The sequence below is a fragment of the Balaenoptera ricei genome, chromosome 2, assembly GCF_028023285.1.
Source record: "Balaenoptera ricei isolate mBalRic1 chromosome 2, mBalRic1.hap2, whole genome shotgun sequence".
Lineage (NCBI taxonomy): Eukaryota > Metazoa > Chordata > Mammalia > Artiodactyla > Balaenopteridae > Balaenoptera > Balaenoptera ricei.
In genome coordinates this window covers 53,923,904-53,937,159 of record NC_082640.1, presented here as the reverse complement: position 1 = coordinate 53,937,159, position 13,256 = coordinate 53,923,904, and the positions used below count along the sequence as shown (strand labels likewise).

The 13,256-nt window shown below is 40.8% G+C and overlaps 1 non-coding gene and 1 pseudogene across 1 annotated transcript; both read right to left on the bottom strand.

The window, feature by feature from the left end:
- Window positions 1-382: 382 nt before the first annotated feature.
- Window positions 383-454, bottom strand: TRNAE-UUC (transfer RNA glutamic acid (anticodon UUC)). Its single transcript has one exon. It is a non-coding gene; the product is annotated as a tRNA-Glu (tRNA).
- Window positions 455-6,647: 6,193 nt separating this feature from the next.
- Window positions 6,648-7,266, bottom strand: LOC132360354 (protein lin-28 homolog A-like; annotated as a pseudogene).
- Window positions 7,267-13,256: the final 5,990 nt, after the last annotated feature.

Below are 13,256 nucleotides of genomic sequence, written 5' to 3'. Positions count from 1 at the left end.
ATATATGTGTATCAAATCATCATGTTGTACACCTTAAACTTACACAATATTATAATGTCATTTATAAGCTATATAATGTCATCATAAAACTGAGAAGAAAATAAAATAGAATTCCTTTGTCTAATAGAGTTTGACCAATAAATATTATAATTTATTGTGATATTTTAAATGAATTATATCAAGGGCAAAAATAACAATACTGTTTACACAATCTGGATTTCCCAGGTTTATGAATTACAGGGTGGCAGGGCGGGTCTTCAAGCTCACGACCACCCGTCATGAATTCCAGCTTTCAACAATTATATTTAGTCTTCTTGCTAAGACGGATCTAAATTTACTTAACGGTGAATTTCTTAAACCTGGATTCTAAAAGTTTCATCGTTTCCCACACCGGGAGTCGAACCCGGGCCGCCTGGGTGAAAACCAGGAATCCTAACCGCTAGACCATGTGGGAGCCGATAACACTACTTTTACGAGCAAGTCAATTGAATCATTCCCGTCTGCTTCCGCTTTCGTTGCTCTGTCCCGCCTTCGTGTCGAAGCGGCCTTCTGCGCCTGCGCAGATCTTCCGCGCTCGGGACTTCTGGTCTGGTCTGGTCTGGGCTGCGCTGCTTTTCTGCGCGTGGAGCCTGGAACCCGGCTCGGGAGTCTACGGCCTGCCCAGACCCCTCACACCCCGCCTCGGGGAGCCGATCCCGCACACTCAGTCCCCGGGAGGCCGATTCCGACCCCCACCCACCCCGTCCGGGGAGCCGCCCCCGACCCTGCACACCCAGCCCGGGGAGCCTATGACCTAAATTTCTAAAAACCTGTTAGAAGGCTCCGCAGTGAGATTTGAGAAAAGAATGGTTTGAGTAACTCACAGAGCAGGTTGTGAGCCTGGCTCCCAGGTCTCAGTTTCCCGGGTTTGACGCTGAGGGTAACTTTTATTAGATCAGATTTTTACAATCATGATGTTTAAGGTCATAGGGCTTTTAAGTGGAATTTTGCACTTAGAAGGCAATGCATGAAGCTCAGAATAGCTCCTGGGGAACGTTTTGGGGCAAAAGACCTTTAGAGACTACCGTTTTTAAGATCTTGTTTAGGGATGGCCTTACATCAATAAAACTAAAACAAAACACCCCAAACCGTAAAGGAAGAATCCATACATTGCACTACTTTAACAACTCATACCTTGGGGGAAAAAAGTAAAAAAACAAACTACTGACTGGGAGATAAACATGTACACCCCACCTAAGAGATTGGTGTCCCATATAGAAGGAAACTACATATGATTTATAGGAAGACAAATACTGCAATATAAAAGTGAGAACTTGTGAAAAGGCCACTTGGAGAGGAACCCCAAGGCTAAAATGCATCTGAAAAAAATCTCAAACCTCACTGGCTCCAGACTAGCATTAGGCCAAAAAGCAAGTGTGAAATGTCAAAAGCTGGCAGGTATGTGGGAAAAAGGAAGTTCTTGGAAACTCATAAAACTTGATCAGGGAGGCAAGCTGTCACGATTTCCTGAACCTGCTTATGACCAAGCAATTCTATTTTTAAATTTTTGTAAAACCGGTATGTTCTGGAATTGCCTCTCAGTGAACACGAAGAAATGCTGCTATGAAAGTAATAGGCAGACCATAGGGAGGATAAAGGGCCAGCGTCACCCTAAGCAAAAATCAGGGAAGGGGGGAGATTCTTTAAGAATTTCAAATGTCTGTGTGATTAAAAAAAAAAAAAAATTCTTAATAATTGAAAATATTTGTGGGATGAAAAGGACCATACATAATGTCTACCGATGAGCCACAGACTGGAAGAAAATGTTTGATAGGAAAATGTGACTATCCTTACTATATACAAGGGAAAAAACCTTAGCAGCTTAGCTCCCTGGGAAAAAACCCACAGGGAAAGGGGATTGAGAGAGGAGGAGTTCTGATTAGTCGATAAATTGGGGAATAGCTCAGTCTTGCTTGTAACCACGGCAATACAATTTAAAACAATGCTAATATATCCAGGGTTAGGGAGGAAGTGAGGACACAAACTCAATGGAAATGGCCATAGCCCCTCTCTGGGGCTGCAGCCCAGGCTTCTCTTTCCCATGGATCATCCACGCCTGAATTGAGAGTCTTCCCAGGCCTTGCAGGAGGGGCCAAGAGCCACAAGATGGCATGAGAGTGGCCCCTGGCTTTCACTGTGTGGCGGTCACTTGCCAACCACCAACACATACATTGCATTGTTACGTCTAGAAATTGTTTTATTGCACTGAGTCATGGTAATTTGGGGCTTGTTAGTACTTCACTAGATAATGCCTTAGGTTACTAAAATAGGGACAACAGTCATGGAAAATAATTTTCTCGTAGGTGATTAAGAGACTTTTTTGGTTTTGTTTTTGGTAAAAACAAGTACAGCAGGAAAGCTTGAATATTTTGCTTTTTTACAGAGCAGTGTGTCAGGATTCATATCTTCTGTTTGATACTATAAACTGAAGTAATTTTTGAAAAAATTAGTAGTTAATATCTCACATTTCTATCTTTTATTGCATATTTGATGGATTTTTAATAATTTAGACTTAAGAAACTTTTAGATCTGAAATGTAACCTTGGGGATATGCAAGGCCAGAACCTCAAAAATATCCAGGAGCTTAAAATAACTTGCCCCAAATCATCCAACTAATAGATTTAGTGAAGTTCTTTGGGAGATCATCATGGGTTGACTCCATGATAAGGATAATATTAGAATATGTTGAAATGAATGAAATCTAGAAAGCAATTTCTCTATAAAGAGATGGGAAATTACAGGGACACTATACATTCTGAATAAAAAGTTACTAAATTCCAATGTCTTTAAATGAGTTGGGAGGTGTAATATTAAGACAGGCTGGGACCTAGGACCTGGGACCTGGGACCCTTTGCTGCAGTGCTTGTACCTGGACAAACGTCTCCTTGAGCAACAAAATACAAAGAAACTATGAGGGACTAAAAATAACTAAGTGCATGAATGTGCACTTGGGGCAAATTATGAACAATAAGATACAAAAAGACCAGAAACCCAATTGCCACTTCTGAGATGTCAGGAGAAAATCAGGGTACTGTGCATGATCCCTGCACAGAGTACCACCAAGGGAGTGAGCAGACCACCTAAGCCATCCCTCCAGCCCAATCCATGGATCTGCCCCATTCCTCACCCCATTTAAGGGACCAGCTCCCCACCCTTCACAGGGAGCGAGCAAGGGAAACTGTTACTTGTTTTCTCATGCTTCAGTGAGTACCAGTAAAGCCTTGCCTGAATTTCTCATCTGGCCCGTTATCAGTTTCTATTGATTGAAGAGTCCAAGAACCTGGGTCAGTAACAATATTACTGGTAATAAATTTTTTATTAACTTGGATAACCTGAAGGTTAAAGTAGAATAATATGAATAGCTTGTGTGCGTGTGTTTGTGCATATAAATTTCTCCTGCCTTTTGATGTCAGATATCTCTGGCATAAATCCTAAATCCAAAAACTGACTAGCTGTTAATTTTTGGAAAAAGTACTGAATCTTTGAATATGAGTTCTCCCCCTTCACCCCACCAGTAACAATATATAACAGCGAGTCATTGTGAGGGCAAGTTCTTAGCATCCAGCCCGAAGTGAAGGTGGTACTTGCCCAGTGTTAGTTGCCAGTGGTCACTGTCACCCCCAGAGGCTCTGGCAGAAGGCGTTGATCTGGCCACCCTCACTCAGCTACACAACAGGATAGATCCATACCTCCTCTACTGATGGATCTTCTGGGTGATTGATTCTCCAGCTGGTGTTTAGTTCTGATTGAGGAAGTTACCTGCATTTCACCATTACTCACTCCAGCTGCCCAGACCACTGGAAGGAAGCTACAGTGATTGCTGGAGTGTACGTGGCCAATATTTGGCCTTCCTTTTTGGAGAGATTTTGTGCATTCTCTCTGCATTTGGATGTGTGCTCTTTCCCTTCTGCTCGCCTTCTTTCTTTCTTTCTTTTTTTTTCAGTACCAATAAGTCTTTATTCATTGTATTTTCCCAAGGAAAAGAAGGGGAAGGGAAAAGGGTCAGCATGTGTGTTACAAAATGATAGCAAATGGGAAAGGAAGTACCTGGCACAGCAAAATCAACCGTCAAATAAACACTGCCCAGATGGGGTTGCCAAAGCCCAAGGGGGCTCAGTCTCCTGCAGTTCAGTAATGAGGGGAAGGGATGAGGAAAAGAACAGACAGGTACATGCTTTTCTACCCTCCCACCCCATAAATTCAAGATTTCACACAAAGCTTTGGTTTCTATTAGTAAACATGGAGTTACATTCGTCCGTCTCCTATTAAACAATCTTGTGGCCACTTTGACATAAGTTTCTTGCACCTGCATGAAAGTTCCTGAGGGACTTGGATATACATTCATCTTTCCTTTCGTGGTCTCCCAACCCCACTTTCTACATGGAAGGCCCCCTCATTGCTCCTTCCTACCCTAGGATTAGAGATTAAATCCATCCAAAGACAGCAGTCTGTCTGGCATGAATCACATCAAGGAATTGTCATGACTCAGGAGATTGGGAACAAGGGATGGAGAGTTCTTAGCTTCTTCAGGATTTCTGCACAAGTCATTTAATCGCAGATACCCCACAAATTAAACATATAGGTGTATGGGCTATTTTTTAGGGGGGGTACGAAGGGGGAAAGAAGAGGGGGTAGGAATCCAGTTTTTAGGACAGAAGATCTTGTTCGAAATAGGAAATAGAGGAAGGGGAACACAAAAGAAAGTGTGGCTCAAGACCCCCCACTTCAAGAAGAGGGGCCCCCAAGCTTATGTTTCAGATCTTTTTGGCTGGTGCAGAACCTTTTGTCAAAGATGCTTTGGCTATTTTTCTCAATATATCAAGAAGTTTGTAAACACTAAAACCCCAAAAGAACATGGAGAAGACCAACACATTATAGTTACACAAACTAGGCCACCTAGCAATCACCAAATCAGCTACTTGTGAAGTCCTATGAAGCCCAGACAAATACAATAACTAGAGGGGGGCAGCAACTGGGGAGACAAAAACCCAGGATCAGACACACATCACCCAACGCGTTCTCTTTCATTTGCCCCCTTACAACACAGTGAGGTAGGTTTGCAGTGATCTCACAGCATGTAAATGAAACCCCCTTTTCTCCTTTAGCTACCATGACACTAATCACTGTTGCAGCAGGGCAGGACACTGGCTCTGGGAACCACAAAGAAGCCATCACTAAAGGTGTCTCTGGAAGCCAAGGGGGAAAAGCCCAGAATTGTTAAAGGTTAAGGATCTTGTCCTTGCTTCATATGTCCATCCCTGGGCAGCTCAAGATGGGTACAGAGGCATCGTTCTTAAAACTGGTCCCTACCAACTCACATTTTTTACAAAAATGCACACAATACACCCTATTGTGCATGGTAGGCCTAGCCCAATCCAGTGAAGGATGGATTTGGTATGTAAAGCAAGTCAGTGCCCTGGAATTAGAGGTCTGGAACAGGAATCCTTTATCACACATACAGATGACCTCTGCCTAATCTTGGCTTCTCCTCTCTGCACCTTTTACCTGGACCAGCCTCTCCTAACCTCTCTGCACCACCTTTTCCTATTCAGATCAATTTCCAGTCTTTCAGTAGAAGGAGACCAAGTCATGGGGCAACCCAGTTAAAACCTAGTCTCCCATGAAACATTGAAGATGGCGGGGTTTCAAGAGGACACTATGGCAGAAAAGCCAGTTCTAATTGACAAAAATGAGGTAGTTCAATAGGCTGTACACTCCAAAGAGTTGTTATCTCTGGTGATACAGCAACAAAAAATATTCCTGCTGTGCAGACCCGGAGCTGCTGCCGACTTATCCCTGAGATTGCTCACGTACCTGAGAATACAGTGCAGGAATGAGGACCTTAGATTAAAATACACAAAAATACAAAACCAGAATATTTATATTATGAAAAAATAAAGTTAAAATGCACAAGATACGTCATTCGCACACAGCCAGTGCAGTTGGCATCCTGAAGAAAGTGGGACCCAAGGTACAGTCATCCAAGGGAGCAAATAAATAAAATTGTATTGGCCCAGAATTGGGTGGGAATGAGCTTAGAAGCAGCAGGTCAACAGCTGTGCCCATAACCACCCCTTTTGCCTATCATCACAACCCACTGCTTGGGACAGTTCTCAGCACTCCATCCCAAGAGGGGCTTATGAGGAGACAAGATGTGGAAAACCCTGCCTTACCCCTGAGATATTTCCTCCCACAGACGGTGGTGGCTTGTGGGTTTAGGTCTATCAATCTGGTCTCATGCTTAATCTTTTCACTCTGGCATGGGAAATATTATTCCATATCCTTATTTAAGAGTAAAACAACTTTCCTATCCAGGCCACTTTCAAAAGCTGGAGATTCTGGGGGTGGAGACTCAGATAAAGCATGCAGGGAGGGTTACCCCCCAAAGCCCTCACGTGCATTTGGATAGAGCATGATTGGAGTTCCTTTGCCTCACCCCTTCTCCCAAACCAAAGGGGAAGAGGGGGTGATGCTACGAACCAGCCTGAGATATATGACAGTGCCAACTGCCCCCTACCCACCCTGTCCCCACTTTCTCCACTCTACCGATTGATGCCTGTTCCTCAAAACTTTCTGATCACAGAAGGATAGCCCCCACCCGCTGTGGCTCAATTCTGGGCCTCTGGGAGCATGGCAGGGCTATGGATCTCTTCTTCCTCCTCCCAAAAGTAGGCTGGCTTTCCCTGTGAGCTGGGAGCTTGCTGGGCCTTCAGTGGACACGAGGCTACCATATGGTTGATGCTCTGGCAGAAGTGGCACTTCTTGGGCTGGGGTGGCCATTTGCATTCCTTGGCATGATGGTCTAGACCTCCACAGTTGTAGCACATATCTCCCTTTGATCTGCATTTCTAAATGTTCTTCCCTTTGGGCCACCTCTCGCTTCCAATACAGGACACCCCACCAGGGCTGGTGACTTGGATAGATTCCAGGCCCTTGGCAGACTTCTTAAAGGTGAACTCCATGGCCTCACCCTCCTTCAGGCTCCAGAAGCCCTCCATGTGCAGCTTACTCTGGTGCACAAAGACATCCACGGGGGGGTCGAGTGTGACCCTGGGGCGGGCGGTCATGGCTAGGAAGCTGAATCCCATGCACACGTTGAACCACTTACATGTGCTGGCACCATGAAAGCAGCTGCGGCTCCTCGGTGGCCCCGGCCGTGGACTCTGGCACCTCCTCTGGCCCCTTGGTGCAGCCACCTGCAAACTGCTGGTTTGACATGGAGCCCATGGTAGTTGGCAGAGCCCGAGGCCCCGGGCCCCTGGTCAGGAAGCTACTGGCCCCAGAGAAGTCCAGAGGCAAAGGGGTGGCTCGGAGAATAGGCTGCTACATCTTCCCTGGCACAATAGCAGTGGGGGGGCCCACGGCTGTTTTTGGCTTGCTTTCTTTTTCTGGACTGTGGCAGTGCTTCTTCTCTTTATTATTTATTTGACAGTTGTTTAAGGCCTTGCATTTTCATCATCTTTTCATAAGTATACTTTAAAAAACTTTAAATAGAACTGCAAGCATCTTGGGGTAAGACTGTGATTGAACTGTTTTTCTGCTCTGTCCACACCAAGTACAACACAGATATGCAACATTTTTGATTGGTTTATTTCCTTTTCAATGATAGTAAGCAAGATTATGGAAATCATTTTTGAGCAACTTGAAATTTCTCAACTTGTGTTTTAAAAAATGTGTCCAGTTGGTAAAGGAGACAGTGACCACCTTCACTCTTGCTCTAAAAAATAAACAAAATAAAACAAAAAAACTGGCATTGTTTCTAAAAAGCATATTTGGTTATTCTCCAAGCCAAAACAGACTACTATTTAAAAGGTAATTGTTCATTATATTGGATTAACCATACGAAATTGCCAATAATCCACTGGTTTTGATTCACAGAAAAATAGACAAGATGAAAAGTAAGAGGGATACGTACCAGATGAAGGAACAAGTTAAAACCCCAGAAAAACAACTAAATGAAGTGGAGACAGGCGACATTCCAGAAAAAGAATTCAGAATAATGATACTGAAGATGATCCAGGACCTCGGAAAAGGAATGGAGGCAAAGATTGAGAGGATGCAAGAAATGTTTAACAAAGACCTAGAAGAATTAAAGAACAAACAAACAGAGATGAACAATACAATAACTGAAATGAAAACTACACTAGAAGGACTCAATAGCAGAATAACTGAGGCAGAAGAATGGTAAGTGACCTGGAAGACAGAATGGTGGAATTCACTGCTGCGGAACAGAATAAAGAAAAAAGAATGAAAAGAAATGAAGACGGCCTAAGAGACCTCTGGGACGACATTAAATGCAACAACATTTGCATTATAGGGGTCCCAGAAGGAGAAGAGAGAGAAAGGACCAGAGAAAATATTTGAAGAGATTATGGTCGAAAACTTCCGTAACATGGGAAAGGAAATAGCCACCCAAGTCCAGGAAGTGCAGAGAGTCCCAGACAGGATAAAACCAAGGAGAAACATGCCGAGACACATAGTAATCAAATTGGCAAAACTTAAAGACAAAGAAAAATTATTGAAAGCAGCAAGGGAAAAATGACAAATAATATACAAGGGAACTCCCATAAGGGTGACAGCTGATTTCTCAGCAGAAACTCTACAAGCCAGAAGGGAATGGTATGATATACTTAAAGTGATGAAAGGGAAGAACCTACAACCAAGATTAATTTACCAGGCAAGGATCTCATTCAGATTTGACAGAGAAATCAAAAGCTTTACAGACAAGCAAAAGCTAAGAGAATTCAGCACCACAAAACCAGCTCTACAACAAATGCTAAAGGAACTTCTCTAAGTGGGAAACACAAGAGAAGAAAAAGACCTACTAAAATAAACCCAAAACAATTAAGAAAATGGTCATAGGAACATACATATCGATAATTACCTTAAAAATGAATGGATTAAATGCTCCAACCAAAAGACACAGGCTTGAAGAATGGATAAAAAACCAAGACCCATATATACGCTATCTACAAGAGACCCACTTCAGACCTAGGGACACACACAGACTGAAAGTGAGGGGATGGAAAAAGATATTCCATGCAAATGGAAATCGAAAGAAAGCTGCAGTAGCAATACTCATATCAGATAAAATAGACTTTAAAATAAAGAATGTTACAAGAGACAAGGAAGGACACTACATAATGATCAAGGGATCAAACCAAAAAGAAGATATAACGATTATAAATATATATGCACCTGACATAGGAGCACCTCAATACATAAGGCAACTGCTAACAGCTATAGAAGAGGAAATCGACAGTAGCACAATAATAGTGGGGGACTTTAACACCTCACTTACACCAATGGACAGATCATCCAAAATGAAAATAAATAAGGAAACAGAAACTTTAAATGACACAATAGAGCAGATAGGTTTAATTGATATTTATAGGACATTTCATCCAAAAACAGCAGAATACACTTTCTTCTCAAGTGCACATGGAACATTCTCCAGGATAGATCACATCTTGGGTCACAAATCAAGCCTCAGTAAATTTAAGAAAATTGAAATCATATCAAGCATCTTTTCTGACCACAATGCTATGAGATTAGAAATGAATTACAGTGGAAAAAACGTAAAAAAACACAAACACATGGAGGTTAAACAATACATAACTAAATAACCAAGAGATCACTGAAGAAATCATAGAGGAACTCAAAAACTACCTAGAGACAAATGACAATGAAAACACGACGATCCAAAACCTATGGGATGCACCAAAAGCAGTTCTAAGAGGGAAGTTTATACCTATACAAGCCTACCTCAAGAAACAAGAAAAATCTCAAATAAACAATCTAACCTTACACCTAAAGGAACTAGAGAAAGAAGAACAAACAAAACCCAAAGTTAGCAGAAGGAAAGAAATCAAAAAGATCAGAGCAGAAATAAATGAAATAGAAACAAAGAAAAGAATAACAAAGATCAATAAAACTAAAAGCTGGTACTTTGAAAAGATAAACAAAATTGATAAGCCATTAGCCAGACTCATCAAGGAAAAGAGGGAGAGGACTCAAATCAATAGAATTAGAAATGAAAAAGGAGAAGTTACAACAGACACTGCAGAAATACAAAGCATCCTAAGAGACTACTACAAGCAATTCTATGCCAATAAAATGGACAACCTGGAAGAAATGGACAAATTCTTAGAAAGGTATAACCTTCCAAGACTGAACCAGGAAGAAATAGAAAATATGAACAGACAAATCACAAGTAATGAAATTGAAACTGTGATTAAAAATCTTCCAACAAGCAAAAGTCCAGGACCAGATGGCTTCACAGGTGAATTCTATCAAACATTTAGAGAAGAGCTAACACCCATCTTTTTCAAACTCTTCCAAAAAATTGCAGAGGAAGGAACACTCCCAAACTCATTCTATGAGGCCACTATCACCCTGATACCAAAACCAGACAAAGATACTACAGAAAAAGAAAATTACAGACCAATATCACTGATGAATATAGATGCAAAAATTCTCAACAAAATACTAGCAAACAGAATCCAACAACACATTAAAAGTATCATACACCATGATCAAGTGGGATTTATCCCAGGGATGCAAGGATTCTTCAATATATGCAAATCAATCAATGTGATACACCATATTAACAAACTGAAGGATAAAAACCATATGATCATCTCAATAGATGCAGAAAAACCTTCTGACAAAATTCAACATCCATTTCTGCTAAAAACTCTCCAGAAAGTGGGCATAGAGGGAACCTACCTCAACATAATAAAGGCCGTATATGGCAAACCCACAGTAAACATCATTCTCAATGGAGAAAAACTGAAAGCATCTCCTCTAGGATCAGGAACAAGGTAAGGATGTCCACTCTCACCACTATGATTCACCAGAATTTTGGAAGTCCTAGCCATGGAAATCAGAGAAGAAAAAGAAATAAAAGGAATACAAATTGGAAAAGAAGAAGTAAAACTGTCACTGTTTGCAGATGACATGATACTATACATAGAGAATCCTAAAGATGCCATGAGAAAACTACTAGTGCTAATCAATGAATCTGGTAAAGTTGCAGGATACAAAATTACTGCATAGAAATCTCTTGCATTCCTATACACGAATGATGGAAAATTTGAAAGAGAAATTAAGGAAACACTCCCATTTACCATTGCAACAAAAAGAATAAAATACTTAGGAATAAACTTACCTAGGGAGACAAAAGACCTGTATGCTGAAAACGATAAGACACTGATGAAAGAAATTAAAGATGATACCAACAGATGGAGAGATATACCATATTCATGGATTGGAAGAATCAATATTGTGAAAATGACTATACTACCCAAAGCAATCTACAGATTCAATGCAATCCCTATCAAATTACCAATGGCATTTTTTACGGAACTAGAACCAAAAATCTTAAAATTTGTACGGAGACACAAAAGACCCCAAATAGCCAAAGCAGTTTTGAGGGGAAAAAATGGAGCTGGAGGAATCACACTCCTTGGCTTCAGACTATACTACAGAGCTACAGTAATCAAGACAATATGGTACTGGCACAGAAACAGAAACATAGATCAATGGAACAAGATAGAAAGCCCAGAGTTAAACCCACGCACCTATGGTCAACTAATCTATGACAAAGGAGGCAAGGATATACAATGGAGAAAACACAGTCTCTTCAATAACTAGTACTGGGAAAACTGGACAGCTACCTTTAAAAGAATGAAATTAGAACACTCCCTAACACCATACACAAAAATAATCTCAAAATGGATTAGAGACCTAAATGTAAGACCGGACACTATAAAACTCTTAGAGGAAAACATAGGAAGGACACTCTTTGTCATAAATCACAGCAAGAGCTTTTTTGATCCACCTCCTAGGGTAATGGAAATAAAAACAAAAATAAACAAATGGGGCCTAATGAAACTTGAAAGCTTTTGCACAGCAAAGGAAACCATAAACAAGATGAAAAGACAACCCTCAGAATGGGAGAAAATATTTGCCAATGAATCAATGGACAAAGGATCAATCTCCAAAATATATAAACAGCTCATGCAGCTCAATATTATAAAACCAAACAACCCAATCCAAAAATAGGCTGAAGACCTAAATAGACATTTCTCCAAAGAAGACATACAGATGGCCAAGAAGCACATGAAAAGCTGCTCAACATCACTAATTATTAGAGAAATGTAAATCAAAACTACAATAAGGTATCACCTCACACCAGTTAGAATGGGCATCATCAGAAAATCTACAGACAACAAATGCTGGAGAGGGTGTGGAGAAAAGGGAACCCTCTTGCACTGTTGGTGGGAATGTAAATTGATACAGTCACTATAGAGAACAATATGGAGGTTCCTTAAAAAACTAAAAACAGAACTACCATACTACCCAGCAATCCCACTACTGGGCATATATCCAGAGAAAACCGTATTTCAAAAAGACACATGCACCCGAATGTTCATTGCAGCACTATTTACAATAGCTAGGTCATGGAAGCAACCTAAATGCCCATCGACAGATGAATGGATAAAGAAGATTTGGTACATATATACAATGGAATATTACTCAGCCATAAAAAGGAATGAAATTGGGTCATTTGTTGAGACGTCGATGTATGTAGAGACTGTCATATAGAGTGAAATACGTCAGAAAGAGAAAAACAGATATCGTATATTAACGCATGTATGTGGAACCTAGAAAAATCATACAGATGAACCGGTTTACAGGGCAGAAGTTGAGACACAGATGTAGAGAACAAACTTATGGACACCAAAGGGGGAAAGCCATGGCAGGGGTGGTGGGGTGGTGGTGTGATGAATTGGGCGATTGAGATTGACATTTATACACTGATGTGTATAAAACTGATGACTAATAAGAACCTGCTGTATAAAAAAAAAAAAAATGTGCCTTCTTGATAAAATGTTTAAAATAAGAAAAAAATAAAAATAAAAAAATAAAAATCACACACACACGAAAATAATAATCCTCTTTTTTGATTTACTACAATGGAAATTCCATATATTTCTAAGGCAATTCTTCTTCCTCTTACTGTGAGCACTCAGATTCACCCACCGCATTAACAGGAGAGAGTTAATAGAAAGCATGCTGTTAAAATCTGAGTTTTTCCAACATCAAGAGAAACAAAAAATTATACTTGCTTCTAGGATATAGATGCTTTGCTTTTTAAAGTGTTACTGAGCTCACGTTTGGCTACTTGCAGCTCAAAAGCCATTAATTGAGAG